Source organism: Danio rerio, chromosome 16, assembly GCF_049306965.1.
Source record: "Danio rerio strain Tuebingen ecotype United States chromosome 16, GRCz12tu, whole genome shotgun sequence".
Classification (NCBI taxonomy): Eukaryota; Metazoa; Chordata; class Actinopteri; order Cypriniformes; family Danionidae; genus Danio; species Danio rerio.
Genome location: NC_133191.1, coordinates 35,542,211 through 35,569,190, shown reverse-complemented (window position 1 = coordinate 35,569,190; position 26,980 = coordinate 35,542,211). Strand labels below are relative to the sequence as shown.

The 26,980-nt window shown below is 36.3% G+C and overlaps 1 protein-coding gene across 25 annotated transcripts in view; it reads right to left on the bottom strand.

The window, feature by feature from the left end:
* LOC137487924 (uncharacterized) overlaps positions 1–26,980 on the bottom strand; it is a 410,987-nt gene that overhangs the window by 321,378 nt on the left and 62,629 nt on the right. For 14 of the 25 annotated variants that reach the window (XM_073926252.1, XM_073926259.1, XM_073926255.1 and 11 more), the window contains one exon: positions 4,877–5,036. The exons of the other annotated variants lie outside the window; for them this stretch is intronic. The gene's annotated coding sequence lies outside the window, so the exon portion shown is untranslated. Of the gene's footprint in view, positions 1–4,876; positions 5,037–26,980 lie in introns of those variants that run through there. 25 annotated transcript variants of the gene reach the window in all.

Sequence of the window (26,980 nt, the reverse complement as noted above, 5' to 3'; positions counted from 1 at the left end):
TTTTGACTGCATTACAGTTCCATAAAACAGCACTGAATCACCTCAGTACTATTTAAAATTAGAAGAAAAAAAGAATCTAAACAAAAGGCTTTGGTTCAGTTGAGTAAGAAATGAGTCCTACATAAAGTAGTATACATAGTATAAGCAGAATATCTGACTCTGTTGAATAATGAACACCCCACTTCGTGTTGCAACCACCTTATGTGTGCATTATTTTATAATAAATCAACTGCAAGCTGTCAGTTATTCCATACATAATCTATCACAATCTTTGAGAATGCAAAGATTAGGATTTCAGGACTTCCTGCAATAGAGAAGATCATTTTTGTTCATATTTTAAAACAGTACTACTTCTAACAAAAATACTATTGTCAAAAACAAAATTATACAAATGTCTATTTATTTGTATATATAATAATTTATGAATAATAATTGCTTCACTATCAATTTTTATCATTTAAAAAACTAATGAACATAATAATAATCTAAACAACTGTCACAACATATGAGCTTAACCCCCACTGACAATTGTAAAGCTGGTCCATTCACTTCTACGAGGAATGCTTCCATTGCAGTGTGATTCTCTCTCTCTCTTTCTCGCTCTCTCTCTCTCTCTCTCTCTCTCTCTCTCTCTCTCTCTGTTAAGGTATGTGTGTAAGAGGGAGCTGTCAATCACACATTTCTGCAGAGCATCAGCTTTGAGTGAAGGAATTGCTTTCTTTTTCTCACTCACACTGAATGTCATCAGGCCACTGCTCTCACATTCCAGCACTCACAATACAGCCAAAGCTCACTATTAGACAGAGGCCCAGCAGCACCTCACAGACTCCATGATCAACCCAATCTCTCCCTTATGACGTTTTGATGCTAATATTTTATCTGTATATACTGAACTTTTGAGTCACTATTGAGTCACTATTATCCATTGCCATTGCAGAAGTGTTTGAAACAATCATATGCGCAAATAAATTTCTTATAAAAGACAATAGTAGAAAAAGTATAAAGGTCAAAGCAACTCAGGAGACAATAGACCATTTATTTTGAATGGATGTTAACGGAGCAGATGATTCACAAAGTTGAATAAACAGCTTTTGAGGAAAAATTACTTATTGCAGGAATTAATCTGAGCATATTGACTAATCTACATATTTGCCCTTAAACATTCATTTATTGTTAGGCATAAGGAAGTATACATTTTTCATTAAAATAATTGATGATGCTTTTATTGTACAGTATTATGATGATACTGACATCTAATGAAGACTACCAATATTATTTTTATTTTTTACATTTAATTGGTGATTTCTTTCTTTTCTTTTTTTCTTTTTTGTCCAGAAAAGCACATAGCAATATGCTCCCAAATAAATACATTTTTAAAAATTAAAAATATTTTTGTATCCAAATGGCACACTTACATTATCTGCCAGCAAGGGCTAACTGAAAGTTTAACGTTTATGTTCACAAGACACTTTTGGTCTAATCAACCCGTTATGCACCTGCATAATGAAACAGCATCTGAAATGATTGTCATTTGGCAGTGTTTATGAGTCGAAGAGCATCATAAGTTGTGAAGAGCTGCGGGCTGAAGCCACTAGAGAGAGTGCAGCATCTAATAATGCAATAGATAAAAACAGACAGGCCTAAATCAGTTCATCATCCTCCTCCACATACTCGCCATCATCAGTGTTCAGTCCGTCAGCTAGTGCTCTGTGTGTGTGAATTCTTAATGGCTAAAGCAGGCATCTGTATTTTTATGTTTGTGTCTTGTGCGAGTACTGTTGGAAAAAGTCCTGTTATTTTGATAAGTACGAATGCTAAAATATTTTAAATGATACAATTTCGCATTTCTGCAGTATAGATAGCTGCTGAGTTCTGGCTATATTAAGCAAGGAATATTTGTTAAGTACAGTAAAATATACTCATCTTTAAAACAAAATATTTTCTAAAAATTAATAAAATTGTCGGTGCTAATAGCATAGTGGTAAAGTGCACTGACACATAGCACTGAGATGACCCGAGTTCGATTCCTGGCTACAGGTCCTTTGCTAATCCTTCCCCCCTCTCTCTGCACAACATGTATTCCTGTCTCAACTGTCATATATAATAAAGGTGTAAAACTACAGTGACCGAGAGAGGTTAATGTGCTGCAAATTCTCACAACGCAAACACGTTTAAAAAACGTGCTGTATTTTACAATACAAACAAATTAATGCAAAGCTGCATTTTCTCACAACGCAAACAATTTACAAAAACGCGCTGCATTTTCTCATAACACAAAAAGAGCAAAACACAATGGAAATGTTTCAAAGGGATCCTAAAACATGACGGACGCCGCTGTGCTGTGACTATTGCTCAGTGAAGTTGTAGGTGATCTTTGAAAAGTGAATTTTTTTGTTTGTTTAATTTAATATCTGCAGCGCGGTGGTGCAGTAGGTATGGCTGATGCCTCACAGAAAGAGGGTTGCTGGTTCAAGTCTCGGCTGGGTCAGTTGGCATTTCTGTGTGGAGTTTGCATGTTCTCCCCGCGTTCGCGTGCATTTCCTCCGGGTGCTCTGGTTTCCCTCACAGTCCAAAAACATGCGGTATAGGTGAATTAGGTAGACTAAAAAAAATGTCCGTAGTGTATGTATATGTGAATAAGAGTTTATGAGTGTTTCCCAGTGATTTGTTGCGGCTGAAAGGGCATCCGGTGCGTAAAACATGTGCTGGATAAGTTGGTGGTTCATTTCGCTGTGGCGACCCCTGATTAATAAAGGCACTAAACCGAAAAGAATGAATGAATAAATGAATGAATAAATGAATGAATATTTTGATATCCCGATTCCTGTCTTTAATATTTATTAGCCTAAACAAATATAACCTATATAGCCGGGTCTGTCACGTTTTAGGGTCTCCTTGAAACATTTCTGTTGTGTTGTAAGAAAATGAAGCGCGTTTTTGTAAAATGTTTGTGTTGTGAGAAAATGCAGCGCAATGTGTTTGCGTTTTGAGGATTTGCAGCATGTGTGCTGTCACTGTTTATGGAAGCAGCCATTTGTAGTGTTGTTAGAAAACCCAATGGACGTTCTAAAGTATGCTCAATCAATCCCACAATGCACCACAAAAACAAGTGTACAACTGATGTTCATTCAACAGCAAGAAAATACCTATGATGCACGGTGAAAATTTGTTTATACAAAAATGAATTTCTGCATCTGACCACAAGATGGCATCCACAGTGAAATCAAACGTGTAAAATTTCTAAATAAAAAAAATAATTGCTAAAAATTGTATATGTGACAGAAATCAACACCCTTTCCATTACTAGTCAGCTCTCAGAACGTTAAATGACGTCACTGCAGTTGAAAATCTGAGGGGCAGAAAAGAACAAACTAAACTACATACCTTCCATTGAACTCAGTGCTCAAATTGACTCACTCGTTTTCATTCACTCCTTTAAGTGGTCTAAATTTGTGAACTAATGTAGGGAATAGTGCATGAAAGTATATAGGGAGTGATTTCTAATACAGCAAAAATCATCCCTAGACCTACTTAAATCATTTTAAGAAGCGTTTCATCTGTATGTTTCATCTTTTGAATTTATTTTTGTTTTTAATTTGCTTATTTGTTTATAACTATTTATTTGTCTTAATTTACCTTTATATAAGTTAATATATAAGGCACATATTTACTTTTTTATGACTAAAATTGGAAGAGCATTGCAAAAAACAAACAAGGAAAACAATAAATATAGCAGTAGTAAAAATATAGGAGTAGTAAAAATTCTCAACACTGAGCCATACTTGCGGTTTATTCTGGCAAATGTTAACTATAATTAATGCTGTTGTAATATGTCTTTAGTAATATTAATGCTGTTGTAATAGTTTTAAAGAGCCCCTATTTTGGGTTACGAAAGGTTATATTTTGCTAGTTGAAGTGCCCAACAATAGGATGATATGTATGCAAGGTTAAAAAACACTTTCAGTGTCTTATATATTTATTTTTACCTCCTTTTCCCAATGACTCCCCTATGAATCATCCCAGCGACTTATTCCCAAGCCCTTTCTTTACGTGACGCAAATATGCAGTGATTGGACCTATGACCCAGTCTGTTGTCATTTTTTCCTGCACAGAAGTACGACAGGTATTGTTTCTGCAGTACATGAGCTTTTGAGGATTGGTACCTCATCCTCAAGAGAGCTTTAGCACAATCCAAATGTGATGTCATTTTGTTTTATACTAATACCAACATTTGAAGCAGGGAACAGTTTATCTGTACTGTTCCTATATACATCATTTTATAGTAGTGTGTTTAGTATAGTGTTAATGTTTTACACCACTATAAACATTTGAAGTATTTATTGTTAAAATCAGTAAACTGTTTTATTAATAAATTTTAATTAATCATTGTCACATATAAAAAATGTTGTCCACTAAAGTTAATCTGTATTATTCATATGTATAAACAATAATATATAATATCATAGCAACTTGTTTTGATTAGTGTTAACGTTTTATGCCAATAAGGTATTGTATAAGATAGAAATTCCAGTACTGCATGAATCAGAATAACAGAAATAGGCAGACGGGAGGAATAGTACTTTTCAACACTTCTTTTTTCAGCCTAGATTCACCAAACTTCACAATCAGATGGGAAAATGAGTGTGAGTGCATCCATTCGGTGTGTGTGTGTGTGTACAGTGAGATCAGGAGGTCTTTCCTTTCCACCCACTGGTGAAGGGCCTCACTGAAATCCTCTCACACCGCTGATATGGAATACTGCTGCTGGATTTGCATATCATTTGCATCTCATTAGCATATCATTACCTCAGCACAGTTTGTGTTGGTGTGTACGGACAAGGTATCGCCTCATCAAGAGACTCACGTCCCCCTTCACCTTTTTTACTGTTTCTCTGTCATTTTTGCTCTCTTTTTCTCTCTCTCCACGTCACTCTGTGTTTCTCCCTCACTGGCAGAGCGAAGTGGAGGCGCCGCCAGGCTGATTCAGGCACGTTCTCGTCTGCTCGCCGCAGAGCTACGTGAGTAATCATAGCCCTCTGAAAAACACACACACACACATGCAGACGCTTCAGAAACAAACAAACATGTCTCTCCCAGGTGCTTATACCTTTACCCACACCTTAATGTTATTAAAATTCCCTCCAAAATATGGCAAAAAATGCATACAAACAACCTGGTTTGGATGGAACAATGCACAGACTGGCTGTCAGTAAGTGCTCATACTGTACGTGCACAAAAAATAAACAAAACAAAACTGAAAAATAAACACAGTTCTAGTCGGTATTGTGTTAATGCAAAGAGTTTCTTTGTGCCCTGCAGTGATTGTAACACCAGAATGACGTGTTTCATATCTGGCTTTTACAAACACAGTTTCAGCATAAAATGCACATCGTTTTCAGAAAGCACGTCTCTGAATAGTAATTTAGAAGTGAAAGTTGTTGTATTTAGGTTTCAATCTACTCATAAATACTATCATTTAATCAAAAAGCAGCCTTTACTTTCTGCTGGGTGAGACATGCTGGGATACATACAGTTTTTCTGGTTATTGTATATATACATACCAGCATACAGTAACTACTGCTTTAATTAATATTTTGAAGTACTTTATGGTTTTATTTTTTACAGCATTTGTCTATTTTGATCTTAATTAAACCCTCAATTTTTGCTTGTTCAAATGGAGGTCATGCAAATTTCCGAATAAAGAGCGAGAGTGGTTAGAAACTGGTTTATTTTTGGATGGGAGCGTGCCGTCTAGCAAAATCGCTCCCGACTCCTGAGCGAGCGAGTTCGCGTATGTATGTTTGTGATTGAGACAGCGTGATGATGCATTTAGCTAGTTTATTGCTGTGTGTGTGTGTGTGTGTGTGCCACTTGCTTGGTGCTTATGTGTGTGTGTGTGTGTGTGTGTGTGTGTGTGTGTGTTTGTGTGTGTTTATACAGACAGCTTGTTATAGGCTGTCTGGATTGTATAGCTTGGTGGTTTTCAGTTTTGTTGTCCCCCCTGAATTAATTTGTTCAATCCACTTAGATGTATAAAAACAATTAAGTTAACTTAGGCCCCGTTTACACTAATGCATTTTGGTTTGAAAACGCATAAGTTTTGCTACGGTTACACCATCCGTCCACACTACGCCGGAGATTTCGAGCGCCGAAAAATGGAGCGTTTTGGAAACGCTGGAGAAGCCGTTTCATTGTAAAACGCTGCTGCTCCATCTCAGTTTGGATGAGGGAAAACGGAGACATCTGAAAATGGAGGCGGGGCTGCTCGGAATCGCTACCTGATAGGAGCTTTTATGTCATTGCGTATCCTTCCCTTATTCGTCAAGCGCCTATCACATGACTATAACACATGGCTTCAAAGCTACTGAAAGACAGCAGACCAGCCTTCACTGTAAACAACAACATGGACACAGAAATGGGAGCGTTGTTTGCACTATTGTTTGTTTTAGGCGCCATTGTGCAGTTATTCATTTGTTATGTTTGATAACAACTCAACCTCGTCGTCTGTCCACAAAAATACCTCTCTTGCTTTCTTTGCCATCGCGTTCATTGTTCAACCGGCGTTTGTTGACTAACAATAACCAAATGCTGAGCTAGACACATGCTTTCTGTTTATGCTAGAACACGCATGCCCAGAGTGCGCGAATGGTCACGTGATATACGTTTTTGGTGGCGTAGTGTGGACGGAGATATGTTCAGAAATGCTAGTTTAAACGCTAGTGTGGACGCGGATCGTTTTTGATCTAAAACGCCATTTTAAAACTAAAACGCACTAGTGTAAACGGGGCCTTAATTAGTTTGTTTCTGGAGAACACAAAGACTATAGAACACACAAGACATGTCACTCTTATAGTTTTGAATAAGATAAAGTGTAATGGTCAATTTGGTGAATGAAGCCTCACCTTCTACAGGAGCCAAACAGCGATTGATATAGACTGACGATTGTCCAGGAGAGGGGCTGAGACCAGATGTGAATTTCTGCAGATTTTGTGTGACTCAAACGATTAGAAATTAAACTAAAAGACACAGTTGTTGTTTAAATTTATTGTTGCTTCCTATTTTGAGAATTTGTTGTTTCCCCATTTAAACAGAATCATACAGTGGGCATACTGTATGAGAGGCGTTTCAAAGATGGCCGCTGAGTGAAATTACTTGCCTTAAAAGGACACCTATTTTACCCCTTTAACAAGATGTAAGATAAGCTTTTGGTGTCTCCGGAATGTGTTTTTAGAGTTTTAGCTCAAAATACCCATCAGATCATTTATTATACTGTAGCCTCCAGAATCTGCCAGTTGGTGTCTGACTACAGTGTAGCTGTTTTTGTAGCCTGTGGCTTTAAATGCAAATGAGCTGCTTCTACCTGCCCACTGTTCCCACGAGCGTGTCTGCTACTCCTGCTTTAAATCAGATAAACAGCAGTCAGTAATAGAGAAAGACACGGATGAAGTTGAAACACAGATCAATAGTCAAAACTACCAAGAAAGTTTATTTGATGTATTTGTAGTGGAGTTTAATTAAGCCTTTCTGAAACGATGAGTCACACACAAATGCTGTTTGCCGTGTACACACACACACACACACACACACACACACACACACATATTAGCGTTTACTGACACCATGCAGCCATGGTGATTATAGTGTTTAAGAATTACATGGCAATTTTACTGTCTTTATTACAAAAATGCTGTCTTTTTTATTGCTGACTTTAGTTAATGACAACAAGAAAACCATAATTATAATAATAACATTCATTCATTTTCTTTTCGGCTTAGTCCCTTTATTAATCTGGGATTGCCACAGCAGAATGAACCACCAACTTATTCAGCAGATTTTTTACGCAGCGGATGCCCTTCCAGCTGCAACCCATCACCGGGAAACATCCACACACACCCGTTCTTACACATACACAATGGACAATTTAGCCTTCCCAATTTACCTGTAACGCATGTCTTTGGACTTATGGGGGAAACCAGAGCACCCTGAGGAAACCCAAGCGAACACTGGGAGAACATGCAAACTCCACACAGAATTGCCAACTGACCCTGCCGAGGCTCGAATCAGCGACCTTATTGCTGTGAGGCAATTGTGCTACTGACTACGCCACTGTGCAGCCTATAATATCAATAAATAGATCATTTGTTTCAAATAAATTTATATAACAACTATAGCTACTTTCCCAGTGATGAGTTGCGGCTAGAAGGGCATCCGCTGCATAAAAACGTGCTGGATAAATTGGCGGTTCATTCCGCTGTGGCGATACTGAATTAATAAAGAGACTAAGCCGAAAAGAAAATGAATGAATGAATGAATGAACAATAGCTACAAAAATAACAACAACAATAATAATAATACACTCAAAAAATGACTTTTGTGGCTTGTTCAAACTACTTATTTAAAATGAGCTGAAACAACACAATTCATAAGGTTTCTTTGGTGGACAACTTAATTGTTTTACAGTATGTTCAAACCACTTAAATTTGTATAAATGTTTAAGTTAACGTATTAATTGTTGTTGTGACAACATGAGGGAATTGTGTGGAAGCCAGCATTTTTACCAGTGTATTTTTAAAGATATTTTTACCTTAGTGTTCAGAATAACAAGTGACCACCAGATACACACGCAGACTAGGATTGAGGCTAGTGCTGAGCTTTGATGTGTTAAGTACCCGAGTAGGTGAAGGTGGGTTTAATGACCCGTTGATGACCAGGCCACGACTCGTTTGTTTTCTGTCCTCTCCAGCAGACACAAGCTCCAAACCACAACCCAATCAAAGAGCTGCGCTACAAAAGACTCCTCTTTTGTTTTCTTTTCAATTACACTCAATTAACATCAACTGAATGAGCAAGCAGACTGTGTGAACGAGAGAGAGAGAGAGCTAGAGAATTATTCCTCTTTTATGTTCATCAGAGCCTTTCCAAACCATAGTAAGAGATGCCTTCCTAGAGAGCAACTGAACTCATCCCTTAAATTATGTTGATAGTATAATATACAGTATATATGTATAGTTAAAATCAAGACTTTTTTTCCTTGAAAAATATTTCCCAAATGATACTTAACAGAGCAAGTACATTTTCACAGTATTTTCTATAATATTATTTTTATTGTTTTATTTAGACTAGAATAAAAGCAGTTTTCAGTTATTTTAAAACCTTTATAGGGTTAATATTACTAGCTCATTTGACCACAATTTTTTTTCAATTGCCTTTAGAACAAACCACTGTTACTCAATAGCCTTCCTTGTTACTCTAACTTGCCTACTTAGGCTAATAAACCTAGTTAAGTGTTTATTAACATTTATTAACATCTGGGAAACATCCACACACACATTCACACACAAACTCATACACTACGGACAATTTAGCCTACCCAATTCACCTGCACCGCATGTCTTTGGACTGTGGGGGAAACCGGAGCACCCGGAGGAAACCCACGCGAAGGCAGGGAGAACATGCAAACTCCACACAGAAACCCCAACTGAGCCGAGGTTCGAACCAGCGACCCAGCGACCTTCTTGCTGTGAGGCGACAGCACTACCTTCTGCGCCACTGCCTCGCCCAAAATTAAGTAATTTTTAAAGCAAATAGCTTTTTGTTGATCTACATATCAAGAGTCACTAATGTGATTAGTTGTCTTAGCACTGCATTTGGTATAGATAAGGTGTTACAAGTTATAACTTAATATAAGTTGCAGCCTAAAATGTTCATTTATTAGATTCAGGGTCTGATTTGTTAACAGACTGAACGAGTGCAAACTGTCTTTTTGGCATTAAAATAGTACTGTCAGTATTTACTAAACACTCACAGCAAAGAACAGCTCTGGACACTGGTGGTTCTGTGCTTGACCTTACTGAATATCCATTTGTAGAACTTGGTCAGACGCTAATTTTATGGCAAGGAAAGTGTTTGAATGAATCAATACTAATGTTTCTGGTCTTCAAATTACAGGTATCTGTGAATTTATTTAAAGTCAGCCAGCAAACAAAATGTACTCTTCTTATTTTTATAAGTATTCAGTAGTGTTTGGAGTAAATAATGTATCTTTCTGTACTCATAATCTACAATTACCAAGCACTCAAACAAAATTGTGTTTGCTGTTAGTTCAAACTACATATTTAAAATGTGCTGAAATAATTCTTGAGGGTTGTTTGAGATGACTGAATTATTTGTGATGACTTAATAATAACTTAAACATAAATTTGTAAAAACTAATGAGTTAACTTAGTTCTTTCATGTTGTCCCAACACAAATCGATTGAGTGAAACACAAAAATTTTTAACAGTGCAACCTTCCCTCCTTCTTGGAAACAACTTTTCATTGCTTCTGGTCACATGGAATGCTTTTAGGGCGGGGCTATCAGTGCATGACTCGTTTCTGTCTTGCCTTCGCAGGAAGTAGCAGTTTGAATGAATAAGATATGTAAAATTTAGCTCCTTGTTTTGTAAAAACATTCTGTATCAGAGGGAGTACAACTGGCATTCAAATCTTCCCACATTTTGTTAACAACGCCCATCTACCATCTATCCAGTCAGTTCCCAAAACACAATTATGTACCAGTCAACATTTTCATCTCATTGACTGTTTTTCATGCAGTTGGATCCGAAGTTTAAAGGTGGAGCACAGTCAGCTGGGGCTTGCTTTATAATAAGATTTCTCTGAATTTCCACAATATTTTTACAATATTAATGCCCAATCCCAATTCTACCCTTGGCCTTTCCCTAACCCCTACCCCTCATTTTGCGCGTTTTTGAGAAGGGGCAGGAGAGTGTCCCAATTCTCTTTAGCTTGAAGGTGTAGGGCTAAAGGGAAGGGGTAGATAGCACTTTGAATGGAGATTTTTCAGGACCACACTCAAAACCAAGGGGTAAGAAAATTTCACAGAATACACCAGCCACAACGGCATCATGGCTGCCCCTAGAAGTCAGGAGATATACAAATTAGGTTTTTTGTCATTATTACGAATTTTTACAACAAACAAGCACAATATATATATTCATAAATAAAACGTTTTATGAATACATATATATTGCTTTAATATTCACATATTCATATTACTATATTCATAACCGTGTTCATGTTTTACCGTCATGCTTAAAAAAAACACTAAAATAAAAACCGCTAAATTTTGCTATCTATAATGCCTGATAATAAATCCTGTACAGCAGTCCCACAACATTCTGTCACTCGATGACACTCAAATACCCTCTCAGTAATGTCTAGTGGCTGGAAATAAGCTTTTTACAGTGTCTGGTGTGTTAATGTTGTTTTTTGTGTGTTTACATAGATGAATATGGCCACTGTGTAAATGTACAGTACAGTTATTATCTTTTGCCACATTAGATCGTTATGATAACATGAAATATGCCTGCTGTGATTTCCTGAAGATAAATACCAAAAAATACTGCTGCTGGAATAACTACAGCAGTCAGGATCGTCAATAAAGCAAATAATCACGATGACTTACGATGTAGGTGCTGTAGGGCAGTGGTCCCCAACCCCCGGGCCGCGGACTGGTACCGGTCCATGGATCAATCAGTACCAGGCCGCACAAGAATTGATTATCTTTAAGTTGGCAGATAAAGTAGCTGCATTTAAAGCCAAACTGGTGTTGTGGGGACGGTGCGTGAACAGAGGCATATTGGACGTTTCAAACATTAGCGGGGATTTTGTGTGAGACTGAGCCTGCGCCCTCACTCACCAAGCTGGTGCACGATCCCCAGTATCCGTTCTTAAAGGGGTTTGAGCGCTACTTCTCAACCTCAAAGGACCCGCAAAAGGCCAAGGAATGGATACGTGACCCATTTGTCAACAAACCAGCTGAATCCAGCATGTCCGTGCAAGAAGAAGACCAACTGCTGGAGATCGCAAATGACGGCGGCCTTAAAACAGTGTTCGAGACAACAACTCTGCCGGTGTTCTGGATTAAAGGCATGGCAGAATACCCAGAGATCGCTAACACAGAGCTGAAAACCCTGTTGCCATTTTCAACATCCTATCTGTGTGAAGCAGGGTTTTCTGCAGTGACAGCCACCAAAACAAGACAAAGGAGTAGACTGGACACAAGCAATACACTTCGGGTGTCAATAGCCCCTTTCACACTGTGATACCGGTAAATATGTGGAAAATTTCCGGAATTACTTTATCGGTAAACTCAAAAAAGAGCTGTTCACACAGGCGAGGACGTTACGGAATTGTTCCGGGAAAGAGCATACACACATCCATTCCAAAATACTGGTAATTCTGCCATCATTAACCAGAAATGAGCTCTAAACGGCTGCACTTGTATTTGTAAACATTTGACTACATCACAAACTCTGTGGATGGATCAGTATTGTGAACAACTTTGATGAAAACATACAGAGAAACACTTTCGCATGTCGAGATGTACATGATATGTGTGTGCTGGCGCTCACGGGCTGTTTCACAGGCACACGCAAAGCTTGAAGGTAAACAAACAACGGCTTATCATAAGCATCTTATCGATAATTATTTACACGGTTGGCATTGAGATGAAAATATAAATGCTATCTGCCTAATTTCTAGCAGCTAAATGTGTCTGGAAAAATATTCAAAGGCTTTTATTCTCATAAACCGCGGAGACGTGAATGCGTCTGACTGTTCTGATTGGCTAAAGCAGACGTCTCACGTCAGCACGTTCTAGACCTGCACACGCTCTTTCCGACAATCTACCTTCTGCCATTACCCCCAGATGGGACCATCTCGTTACAAAGAAACAAGCTCAGGGCTCCCATTGATTTAGCGTTACGAACAGTTTATGATGTTCTAATATGTTATATTGTTGGAGCAATGTGTTAATAAAGTTATTACTTCATAATGTTATAATAGCATTGTAATGTGGGAGCAATGTGCTAAAAAAAGTTCCATACAAGTACACTGTGGATTCACGTTTATTATTATTATTATTTCAACCCCCCGGTCCGCCGTAAAATTGTCAAGCGTTGACCGGTCCGCATTTAGAAAAAGGTTGGGGACCACTGCTGTAGGACTGTCCCATTTCTTAGGGGTAAATTTTGGAAGCCCTTCCCATTCACACTGTTTTAAGGGGCAAGGGGAAGAGGTAGAGGTAGAAAAATAGAATTGGTATTGGGCCTAAGTATGGTAGTTTGTGAAAGACTAAAATTGGTTGGGATTTAGCATTGACAAATGTTATTTTTGATTTATTTCACAATTCTAAGACATGTCACAAAATAATAAATCATGATCCTGCTTTCCTTGCAAGGATTGCAATGCTCATTTTACATAAGGAACTCGTGTATCACCATTTCACATTACGAACTGCTTCAAAAAGGTTTCATTTGGATATTCTCTGACCACTTCACTTTTATTTTGCTTCTGTCTCCACATTGTTGAAGTGTTTAGCACCATCAAAAGCAAAAATTATATTTCCACAATAGAATTTATTTGCTCACTAAACATTTTGGAAATCTTTTCTTTGTACTTTTTTGTCAATTAAATAAAAGTTAAAGATAATAAGCGAATCATGTTTTCTTCATTTTATTGCATTTTAAAAATCCTGTAGCTTTTTTTTCTGGTATTCAGGTTATTTGTTTTTTATACTTATGGGATCTTGATCTTTGCTTCAACAACTTCAAATGTCTAAATGTTTAACAAATTACTTTTTTGCAGTTTGAAATTGTATATTTCTTGGATTGGTCAAGCTAATTAAGGTACATAAAAAAAAATTATAATTTTCAAACTTATTTTTATAGATTTATTTCAACACATTTCATTTCTTTTACAATTTATTGTTTCAGACTACTAATAAAAACGTCAGTAAAAGTCACTGTTAATCTTTACATGTAAAATTTCAACATCAATTGTTTCCAGAGGAGTGATAAATGCCCGATAATGCAATTTGAAAGTGTGAAAACACCCATGAATCACAAAATACAAGAAACCGTTAATTACCTTTTTTTTACTGTGTGTTCAGCATGTGTTTGCGAGTATTGTGTGTAACTGGCAGAGAAATACAGTACCATAGTTCGCTTTTTAATTAGAAATGACAGTAATAATAGCCTCTACGCAGCAGATTATGTCAAGTGTTTTGTTGTGCTGGCTGATGTAACGTACACATCGTTCCAGATCGTGCATTTAAAACAAAAGCACCAGAATACTAGAGCGCTCAACAACTCTTGGGTTTGAACTTATCCGTGTGAAAGGCTCCCGAAAGGCCCAAAAAGCTTGTTTATTTTTTTAAGTAGGACATGATAATTCATGTGAAGGGCCATTGGTTCGGTCCGTGACGCTTGCGGCGCTGTGGACATTTGGCTAAGATCCCACAGCAACCCATTAGCAGAATTCCAGCAATAAACACAATTCAGGCCAAACGGCAGAGGACGGGACGGCGCTTGCTCAATTCCATCCACATCCAAAAACATCCCGGTTTTTAAAATAAATAAATAAATGAAAGAAATCCTCCTCAGAATGCAAAATAGAATTACTAAGACTGCCATGAGTCAGTAACGGCGACTGTGTCAATGTTGCTTAAGCTAAATTAGAGCTCCTTCAACGAGCAAACACACCGTTTCTCTCTCTCTCCACCAAACACACACACACACACAGTGAGAATAGCATGATCTCACTGTCTGTCTGGCTACAAAAAGCAGCAGTGCGCACACACGCAGACTAATGGGCATTTGATTAGACAGAAGCTCGTGCCTTGCAGTGATCAATAAGAATGATAGAGAGCTAATACGTCTCTGTCTGGGCCGGGCCACAGTGCCGTTTAATGGCAAAGTCTACAGGGAAAGCGTTCACCACGCTGATCCCCCAACAAGGGCAATTGACCAGCCCGTCTGTGACAGTGACCTCTCCACTGGCCAGACATACATCATTAAGAGGTGACAGACACACACACACACACACACACACACACACACACACACACACACACACACACACGGTCATGCGTGAGAGGTTAAGACACACATTTACAGATGGGAATAAGATCAGCGTGTGTCTGGAACACCAGATGAGGCATTTTATTGTTGGGATTCAGCATTTTGCCGTTGTGGGGGTGTTGATGCATTATGCGGTTCAGGTTCAATCAAATTTGGGATGTCCTGATAGATTTTTTTTTAGGATTATTGATGAGAGGATGGACTCAACTCACATTCCTCAAATGAGCAACACGGCTCAACATGTCAAAGCACATTCTAACCGCTTAGCTACAGGTCCCGCTGTGTTTGCATTTAAGTAAAAATAAATGAATAAATTAAATAAAATAAGGCAACAATGTAGTGCAGTGGGTAGCGCTGTCGCCTCACAGCATGTAGGTCACTGGTTCAAGCCCTGGCTAGGTCAATTGGCATTTTTGTGTGGAGAGTCCTCCGGGTGCTCCAGTTTCCCCCACAGTCCAAAAACATGCGGTATAGGTGAATTGAATAAGCTAAATTACTTGTAGTGTATGTGTGGGTGCCAGAGTGTATGGGTGTTTTCCAGTGATGGGTTGCAACTAAGAGGGCATCTGCTGCAAAAAAAAAAACATTTAAGGATAAGTTGGCAGTTCATTCCGCTGTGGCATAACTAAACATCTAATAACTAAATCCAGTTTAATTAATATATAAAGTGACTAATTTGTTCAAAATGTCATGGCTGTTTTTTTTTTGTTTTTTTTTTCTGTGTTTCAGTGATTGATGTGATGTGTGATGAAACAACGCCTCATCCCTCGACCCTTCAATCACATGTGGTCACAGAAGATGCATTTGAGATGCATGTTATTACCAGGTGAAAACGTAATGTGTCTCAAATGACCACATGTGATCAGATCATCAGAGACCAATAATAACAGCAGAGTCTTAAAAGCACTGTTTACATATACTGTACATGTGGTCACATTCACACTTTGGACCCTATCATACTCCCAGTGCAGTAAGGCGCAAGACGTGTATGCCGCGATGTGTTGCTATTTTCAGAGCAGCGCAACCCTAATTTTCCTGCTTTGCACCACATTGTTTAAATAGCAAATCCATTTCAAAAACTTTGTGGACTTTTGTGGACTTTTGTTACACATCTTACAGAAATACGCAAATATCTTAACAAATAAAAAAACACTAAAAGATTATTAGAAAAATTATAATTTTTTACATAAATATAAAAACACTACCTCCATGCCTTCTTCATCTTTTTTCAAGCTTTTTTCAGTTTATTCATGACAAATTGCCTGTGCATAATGTTATTGTTATTATTAGTAGTAGTAATATTATTTATTTTATGCATATTAATATTTGTTTTATTAAAAACTTTGTTATTATTGTTCTTTTATTCGTTTGCTGGTAATTAGAACAGAATTTAGAAATAGTTCTGAAACAAATTTTTGCTCTTAACAAACAAAATTAAATACGTAGGCTAATGGATGTCTTCAGTGGAGTGCGTACAAAACGTTTCCTTATATCTATTTTAAAAGAAAGTAAAGAGGCCGACTGGAGGAGGCTTGTTTTTTATCCTCGCATTGCAGATGGTCTGTTTAACTGTTTTCTCATTAGCAAACCGTCCCGTTTTTCCACCTAGCAAATGCGCTATGACACTCCACAACCGATTCTTTAAAGGGAATGGGAGATAAGACTCTGATTGGTTTATTCTTAAAACACACCCATAACTCATTAAGAGAATAAGCACAACAATGTTAGACCATTTGTCGTGGTGTAAACCATATTTTTCCATCCTTAAAATGCCAAAAGTGGATTCGGACATGCCCTTAATGCTTTTGCACCACGCGCTTTAGACTTTGCACCGACATCGTTAAAATAGAGCCCAATGTCTCTGCCTTCTGTGACTGCTTAAAAAGTACAGGAATTATAATTTAAACTGAAAAATGATTACCCAATTTCTGTACTGTAAAAATTTTGTACAGTTTTTGTCCAAATAAGTTAAATTTAAAAAAAAAAAACTAACCAAAAACCAAAAATAGTTATACTTTTTACCATTAAGGATAGATGGAACAGAGATCCAATAATGCATTTTAAAATAAGAAATAAATGATAAATCATTGTCAATCATTAGACACTGCTTTCAGTGGATATTTTTAGTGTACAGAAAATGTGCTTGTGTAAAAAGAAGCCACTTTAAACTATCTTTATAGTAATCATCTTTACATGCCTTTAATACTATATATAGCATTAAATTGTTGATTTATTGCAAACATTTTCAATATGAATATTGATATATGCACTTTTGTGATATTTTGATTATTTTAATATACTGAACAGCCCTAATACCTATATGTAACAACACATTTCCTAATTACAATATCTATAATTCACCTCTTCCATCCTTAAACCTACCCATACCCCTGAGGCTACATTTACACTTTTTTAACATTTTTTCCCTTGTGTTTTAAAAATGGATCACGTTAACAGGACAAGATTTTCATGTTTTTACATTTCATTGTTTACAAAGAGTTAAAGTCAGAATTATAAGACCCTTTGAATTTTTTCTTTTCTTTTTTTAAATATTTCCCAAATGATGTTTAACAGAGCAAGAACATTTTCACTGTATGTCTGATAATATTTTTTCTTGTTATTTGTTTTATTTTGTCTAGAATAAAAGCTGAAGTGTCTTGAAAAGAAGTGTCTTGAAAAATATCTAGTCAAATATTATTTACTGTCATCATGGCAAAGATAACATAATCAGTTTTTAGAGATGAGTTATTAAAACTATTATGTTTCGAAATGTGTTGAAAAAAATCTCTCTGTTAAACAAATTGGAGGAAAAAATAAATAAGGGGCCAAATAATTTAGGGGAGCTAATAATTCTGACTTCAACTGTATATTGTATACTGTAAAAATGCTGCATTTACACAAATTTATTTAAAATATATGCAAATATTTCATGTGAATATATGAAATGTATATTCTGGATTTGGTGCTGTGGCCTTGTTAGTAAACAGTACCTGTACAGCTTAGCACTAATAAGCATGTAGAATTAGCCATTTGTATAATGTGAGAGTTTCAGATTTATGGATTTTTAGTCTCAAAAAAGCCATTGTTGTAAACGAACACTAAAAACTTGACTGTTTTTGGCTGAAAATAATGTCTTGTAAACTTCCCCTGAATCTCAAACTCTCATTTTCCACTTGAATACCAGTAAAAGTGATTTGCAAAACAACATGAACAGAATTAAACTGCACGTACACAGTTAAAAACAGCTAATATAAAGTGCAACCGAACAAAATACACACACACACAAACGTGTGCTTAGACAGTGCGAAAGGTGAGTGAAAGATGTAGGGCACAGCTGGATAAACAGAACGAAAGAGAGAGAGAGATGAAGAGAAAGAAAAGGTGGCAGTGGTAAAGCAGTGAGACAGGCAGAAAGCGAATGAGCGAGCGAGAGGGCGAGGACAGGCAGCTGCAGTGCTGTGATAGGACTCAGGCAGACACGGCGAGAGGAGCAGATATCAGCGCTGACATTTCGGGCTCCGCTACCCCCAACAGCCCCCTGGGATCACAGCAAGCGCCCTGTCAATCTCCCAGCGCCTGTCACTCTCCTTTTCCTCACTCGCTTCTCTTTCTCCCCATTATCTTCCGAGCAGCGTGCGGCCCTTCATCTGGACAGACCGTTGATCCATATCACCCCTTCTGTCCTCACCGGCCCACTGTCACCCGCCGGAGAGGGAGAAACCCAGAGACTCAAAGCAGGACGGGAGGGTCGAAAGTGAGGAACGCGAGGAGAGAGAGCGGCAAAGGTCGAAGGCACTCTCGCCCCTTAAATGAATGAAGGAAAAAAAGGGAAAGAATGAAATGGAGAGGGGATCCAGCGGTTGTGTTGCGCTGCTCGCTCTATTGTGCTTGCTTTCAGAAGTGCTCAGTTTGAGTGGCAGGCCGTCACAGATCAGCTCCCCGCTAAAGCATCCTGGCAGGCCGGGGTGACGGGCCAGGAAGGGATCTAAGTGGGTTTATCAGCGCCTCTTAACGCCTCTCCAGCTCCCTGACACAAAAGAGAGGGGTATTAAACATCTAAAGCAAACCAAAAAGCGTGAAAGCTCCTTATAGGGCCTCAGGATTGCGGATGTGCCTGGGATCTTAAAAAAAAAAAGGGCAGAGAAAGAAAAGAGAAAAGAGGAGGAGAAAAGAGTTTCACAAAAAATAAAAACAATGAAAAATGTCAAAACAATACAGAATTCAAAAAGGAGAATAATGTTGTCATTCTGGACAATCACATACTAATGCAATAGAAAAATAAAAATGGCTACACAGCAAGAATGTTTTATTTATTTATACATTTTCTTTTTAGCTTTCAGTACCTTTAATAATCAGGGGTCACCACAGCGGAATGAACCGCCATGTTTTACTTAAATAAAAATAATAAAAATTGTGACTGATTTTAAAAATGGCATTTTTCTCTGCTTTGTCGTAATTATGTGTTTAAATGTGTGATTATACAGTATATACACAACATGGTTGCCGGGTGTGATTTTGCCAAGTACAATGCGATACCGGATTAACATCTGTGTTGACCCTGGAACATCATTTTTTGTTGGAATATGTAATCCATACCCATTCCCTAGCCCTAAACACAACCATAACAGTAAATTATTTCCAAAATCAGAGGAGAATAACAGTTGGATAACAATCATGTAGAAGTGGATAAACCTAACAGTAAGCATAAACATAACATAACGGTAACAAAACAGTAAAGATATCCCTTAATTCTGATTGGTTGATGGGAATATTGTTCCAGTATTAACCTAGATGTTAATCCAGGAATGAGTCCTACTTGGTTAAATCACACTAACCCAACATGGCTATAATAATAATAATAATAATAATTATTATTATTATTATTATAGTTGACTATATTACGGCAACGTGGTGGCGCAGCAGGTAATGCTGTCACCTCACAGCAGGAAGGCAGTTGGCATTTCTCCTCATGTTCACACAGGTTTTCTCCGCGTTTTTTCCCACAATTGACCGTGGTGTGTGTGTGAATGAGAGTGTATGGGTGTTTCCCAGCGATGGGCTGTGGCTGGAAGGGCATTCGCCGTGTAAAATATGTGCTGGATAAGTTGGTGGTTCATTCCGCTGTGGCAACCCCAGATTATTAAAGGGACTAAGCTGAAAAGAAAATGAATGAATGACTTTTATTATTATTATTATTATTATTATTATTATTATTATTATTATTATTATTGTTATTATTATTGTTATTATTATTGTTATTATTATTATTATTATTATAAAAATAGCACTAATCTGAACATAAAATGTAATATACTGTGATTTATATTTATTATTATTATTATTATTATTATTAATAATAATAATAATAATAAAAGGCTTTATTATTATTATTAAAATAGTTATAATCTGAAAATAAAATATAATACTGTATTAATTATTATTAATAACAATACCAATAACTGACCTTTTATTATTATTAAAATAGCAATAATCTGAATATAACATATTATACGGCATTTATTATTATTAATATTAATAACAACAACAACGATGATGATAATAATAATAATAATAATAATAATAATAATAATAATAGACTATTATTATTATTATTAAAATAGTAATAATATGAACAAAAAGTAATATATTATGTTTATTTATAATTATAATAATAATTGACTATTATTGGTATTAAAGTAGTAATAATCTGAACATAAAATGTAATATGCTGTATTTAATAATATTAATAATAATAATAATAATTATCATCATCATAATTGACTATTATTTTTATTATTATTATTGAAATAGTAATAATCTGAACATAAAATATAACATACTGCATTTAATAATAATAATAATAATTATAATAATATTAAATGACTTTATTAGTCTTATTATTAAAATAGCAATAATTTTAATATAAAATGTAATATACAGTAGCCTATTCTTAATAATGCTAATAATAAATAATTATTGACTTAATTATTATTATTATTAAAATAGCAATAACTTGAACATAAAATTTAATACACTATTTATTAATAATAATAAGAACAATAATAAAAACAATAACATTTGAAATGGATATGGTAACGGTTCTGTCAGAAGCCCAAAAAAAAAGTCTAAAATGCATTTATGAATGAAATAAATAATTGTGTGAAAGTAAATAACTGATTTATTCTATCAGTTTGCTGCAGTCAAGACAGTTGTTGCATCTGTGTGTTTGTTTGGTGTGCCCTGCTCTAGAGTTGACCCGTATCTAAGTCAGGGGCTGGTAGGGGGTCCAACTTCACGTGTTTGTAAACAAAGGGTCATGCAGAGGTTTCAGTCTGCCTGCAGGGGGTGTGATGCATGTGATCAGAGACCCACTACATCCTCCCAGACGTCACAGTCTGGAGGAAATGAAAAGAGAAAAAACTAAGAATTTTTGTTTTGTTTTTTAAACTTTTCTGTCTGAGATGTTGCCTAGAGCTAGTTCTGTGTAGCCAAGCCTTCAGACTGACGGCAAGGACCACTCAAAAGGCCATATGACTGACATGGAAATCAACCACAGTTCATTGGATGATTCAGCCTGATCTCATATTCAAAAAGCTCTTAACAGTAATCCTGCTGATCACTTCTTTAGGTACCTTCAAATGAAAGAATTTGTGAAGTAATATTTCTAATTATGCCACGTCGTCATCCATGTATCTGGACACATTTCTGGGATAATGTCGTGGAGAGGGTGGTACCATTTCCATGATTTACAAGGGTTTAGAACAGGTGAAAAGTCAATCTATGGCGAAAATTAAATCTGCCTGGGAAGAACTTGCAGTAGAATTTCCAAGTGAAATTTGAGAACTAAATCTTGAACTGGTCCACAGATGTTCCATTAAACTCATTCAGTTTAAAGTGCTTCATAGGCTTCACTATTCCAAGTGTAAATTGAATAAAATATTTCTAGAAGTGTCGATATTGTGTGACAAATGTCAGTTTTTAGATTCCAACTGTCCCATTCCTATCTTGTGTGTCCCAAATTAAAGAGTGGAACAAAGTATTCCATGTTTTTTCAGATACATTAGACATTCTGATTAAACCAAATCCTATATTAATTGTATTTACAGTTTCCGAAGAATTTGTGAGACTTACACTGGTACAACAACAACAAGAGTTTCATATTGGTTGATCTCTGCCAAAAAAAAAAAAAAAAAAAAACTTATCCTTTTGCTTTGGAAAAAAAAAAGAAGTTCCAACTCTTAAATTATGATGACAGAGTTATACAATACATCGGTAAAAAAAATCTGGTATACCCTAATAGACAAAGTTTTGTTGGGAAAGTATGTTTATTTTTTTATGTTTATTTTTTGTTTAATTGTCATTTTTATGACTTGTTTTTAATGTCTTGTTAAAATGTAAGTTTTATGTTTGTATTTTTTTAAATGTGTTTACAAATGAAAGTCTGCTAAAATTTCTAATAATGAAAATATTTAAACCAAAAGGTTCTTTATAATGATAAAAGATCAACAATATAAAATATTTCATGTAAAGTGTTCTTTGGGAAACCAACAATGTTTTTCTATGGCATCAGTAAACCCCATTTTGCAATCTTTAGTTTCAAAGGTCCCCTTAGGAGTTAGCTTTGTTTGATGTGTGATAACTTCAACAGGAATACAGGGCAGGACATACACTGAAAAAAGTATTCAAAGATGATTCCTTGGATTTACTAAATCTTTTTAAGTTAAGTGGGTGTAAACAATTTATTTGGGCTGAATTTAAACAAATAAATTGAACATTATTAAATGTAGTTTGTTTGTTTAGATTCAACACACATAAATTGCAACAATTTTGCATCGATTCTTTTTGGTGTACAGTAGCTCCTTCCCCTTTAAACAAAACAGCCAATAGCATTTTGTTTATGTTATAGCTTTGCCAAAGCACATCTGACTCATGACAGCCACAGTGTAATTGCAATGCGTCTAACCATTCCTCTGCTTTAAAATACAACATTCAGTGTAATTTAGATGGATCTGATACAGTTTGTAGTCCATGCCAACTCACACATATGATCCACTCATGTCTGTGGGCTGATGTGAACTATGTATGTGCGCTGTGGTGGTTCATATGATATTAACGCAAAAATAAGACTTCATTCTTTCCAATGGTAAGAATATTTATACGGTCTCATTGTTTTTATTCTATATACTGTAGTCAGGGTAAGGGTTTACATTTTGTGTGTGTGCACCCTTTGCTATTGCCATAGAGAGGCAAATATCCATATGAACGATGCATTTCAGGTAATATAATCAAAACAATTTTTTTTTTAGCTTCTTCGAAATGGGATGAACCATTTTTAAAGCAACAAAAATGTTTTGTTTTTTTTTTGTCTGAAATATATTGTGCACACGAAGATATGTAAACACAAAAATATATAATTGTCATAATCTGAATATGTTAAAGGTTCAAAAATATTACAATTGACTGCTTTGTAGGAAAAATTCTAAATGATTTTTAAAAATATTATTAAACAAAAAGAAATTGCATTGCTTTTCCTGAAAAGGTTACATTTTAAAGCTTTGGTCACTTTGGTCCCCCATTATCTTCCATAGAATCTAGCTCAGACCTTACTCCACTAATTCAATGCACTGGTATCAGCATGTACATCACGTGTTCTAGTCTGGCTCACGTCATTATCGTTTCACAATTTCCTTTTCCATAATGTTCCAAAATAAAAAAGCAAAACAGACAGTTTCAACTGCTTCTGTGCTTGAACGAGTGAGTGTGTGTGTTTTTCTGGCCTTATCTCCATGTTACCTTTGACTTTTCTCAGCTTGTGTTGGATGTGTTTCAGAGGCATGGTAATTACATAATTACTGCTGTAATTAGCACTGTGGTTGATTGGGAGAGAGCTCGAGGGAGGCCACCGCAGGTCAACTCAACATGGCTGCGTGCCTACACCTGACCGACAGCATTCCCACACAGTATCACTGCTTTTCCTCACACTCCTTTTCTGATAATGGCTGTTTACACCAACACGTGGAGGTGGGTTCAAAGCCGTAGCAAAAACATATGCGAGAGCTCCTCGTGTATAATAGCTCGACCACAGCCAAGCTCGCTGCTAATGTGGTTATGAAGCTCAACGAGCAAAACTCTGCCACTTCAATGTGGAGGCGTCATTCGTCTCTTCGAAAATAGCTACTCGGACGCCAAGTTTACGACAGCGAGGTCTCTGATATCGACAGCTCATTAGCAGACCTTCTGTCTGAAATGATACACGGCAACCTGCCATGTTTCCTGTGGAAAGAAGATTTTCAAACCCATTTAGAGATATAATGTGCGCACTGGCTTCCATTTGAGATGACCTGTGATCCTCTCAAACAAAAAGTTTCCAAAATATAATCTGACAGAAGAACCGGATGACCTAGTACATTTGCCAAAATGCGCAGCAAGAACAAATTGCGTGGAATACTGTAGTCCACATTGCAATTCAATGCCCTTGACTTAACCTTCCAGATTCAGATTTGATGAATGAACTGTAAGCCACCATATTTAAAACCTCATTTTTCATGTATTATTTTAGTGTACTGCCAAAAAGAGAGATTTGTGCTAAATTTATTGAACAGGGCAAATTTGGATATGCTCATACGACCAGCCTAAGCGCTCAATTCAGATTTAACTGCTCAGATCTTATTCTTTATTTTTTTCATTTCTTGTACAGTTGTTTAAAACTGATGTTTTAAGCATGGCCAACATGAGGTTTTGGTGCAAACAGATCATGGTCTGGGGAAAAACAAAACTGGACAATGGTTTCTGGCCTCTCTCACTCTGAAATTTACGTATTGCATTGTAAACACCAATCGGCACCTTTGGTATAAGCTGTCATGTTTTGCTTCTATATAGAGCTGTCAGTTTAATTATTGTGAGTTCTGACATAACGCTGTCCATCCACATCCAAACACCTTTCAAGTCTTGATAACTTTGTCTTTGTGAAATCTTTGAAGTGACGCCTGTGAGTGCAGAATTGTGACAAATATTAATCTTGAGTGACTGTTCAGAATGAGGTCACAATTTCAAAAATCTGACCTGCATCAGATTTAATCACAAAATCGAGACCCAAAATGAAAGTATGAGATTTTATGTAGTTTATGCAGTTGATGACCAATGCAAAAAAAAAAAAAAAAAAAAACGTTAAAAGAATAATTCAGCCAAAACTGAGAATTCATTTGAGTGTTTATGTTTTATGTTGAACACAAATGTAGATATTTTGAAGAAAGCTGAACACCAGTAACCACTGGCATCCATTGTAGTAAAAACAAATACAATAGAAGACTATGGTTACCGCATTCCAGCTTTCTTCAGAATATCTTCTTTTATGTTCAACTCAAACAGGTTTGTGTTTTAGGTGAACTATTCATTTCATGAAGTTGCAAACAAGAAGAGTCAGTGATAATAATATGCTGATATTCTAACATATAAACTTGGCTTAATACATTTAACAGTAGCTGTATTTCCATCCAAAAATGTAACACATTTATGCACAAAACTGGAGCATCGCAAAAAAGATGTGCGAAAAAAGCAGCGTCAAAGAGAATAAAATAGTCACTACCTGAATAACTGCTGCCAAATATCAACAGTAAAAACGGAACTTACTGGGGTAGGAGAAGCTGTGTGAATCTTTTCCTTATTTAAACAATGACTTTCACCTCAGAAGACGATGCCGACACTCAATGAATGCCTGGTAGCGTTTTGAATCCATGTGATGCAGAACACTGACGCTCTTAACAATTCTAGAGGTAATTAATAATATAGTAACACTAATACTGAAATGGTTCAGGAATTTTAGAATGACCAAAGCAACATTTTAGATGTTTTACAATGCACTCCGCCTGCTGGTTTATCCATTAACACACATTTTTATCATCACATGATCTTCACATGACTTTAATGCACATACTGGAATTTGTTCTGTCCAAGTGTTTCCATCCCAGTTTATGCGCATCTTTTCTTATTGAATAAAAAGTTTATCCTACTCAGTTTTGCGCATTTTCAATATCTTGGCATTTCAATCAACCGATTTTTTATGCGCATATCCAAAATGCACATACATAAAAATAGGTTGATGGAAACGTAGCTACTGTGAGAAAAAAAGATTTACGAAAAATATTTTATTTCTCTGTAAAATTGTGTTCCCGACAACACAGTGAGCAACTTTTAAGATTTGTGTTTTTATGATGATGACCCATTCACAACAACAGGTCAACTGTGCGTTTACAAAGCCTGCTAAATATGGAGCAAATACATTGACTCCTGAAAACATTAAATCATGACACACGATTCTGCTATCCCACAATAAATGACCTTAAAAGGCTCTATTTTGACCTTAAAGGGCTCAAAGTGCATGGTCTATTGAAAAAATCTATTATAGTTTCTCAACAAAGCAACGCGCCAGCAATGCGCCTCAGAACGCCTTTCTTTTTAGACCAGAACGCCTATGGGCGCACATATAAACGCAAAAGCATTTGCTATTTAAACAGCGTGGCGCAAAACATCAAAACGACTCTTGCGCCAAGCTAAAACTAGCAAACAAAAATTGCCTCGTGCCTTGTGCCACATTGCGCCGTGTGTACGATAGGGCCCTAAGTGTTTAACGACACCATTTATAACTTTTTATCGATTTTATCTATTGATGTAAAGGTTAATGAGATGTTGTGGGTGGATCTTTTAATGTTTCTTAAAACAAATAAAAAATAATCTAGAGCTAGAGCTAAACAATATATTGTTTAAGCATCAATATACTGTAGCAATGTGTGTTTCCGCAATAGTTACGTTGCAGGATTCGATTGTTTGTTGGAGATGAAACGATAAACATATTTTAAAATATTATTTTAAAATATTATTTTTAAAAATTGTTTATACAATGACCATGTTATTTTACATTTGACTGTTTAATTTCTTTACTTGAATACTGTTACACTCCTTAGAAAACCTTTGTATTTTTGCTCTGTCTTGATTATGAACGCTTGTAATTAATCATATTTTATGCAGATTATGCAGAAAAGGACTTGATTATCCCAGTTGAT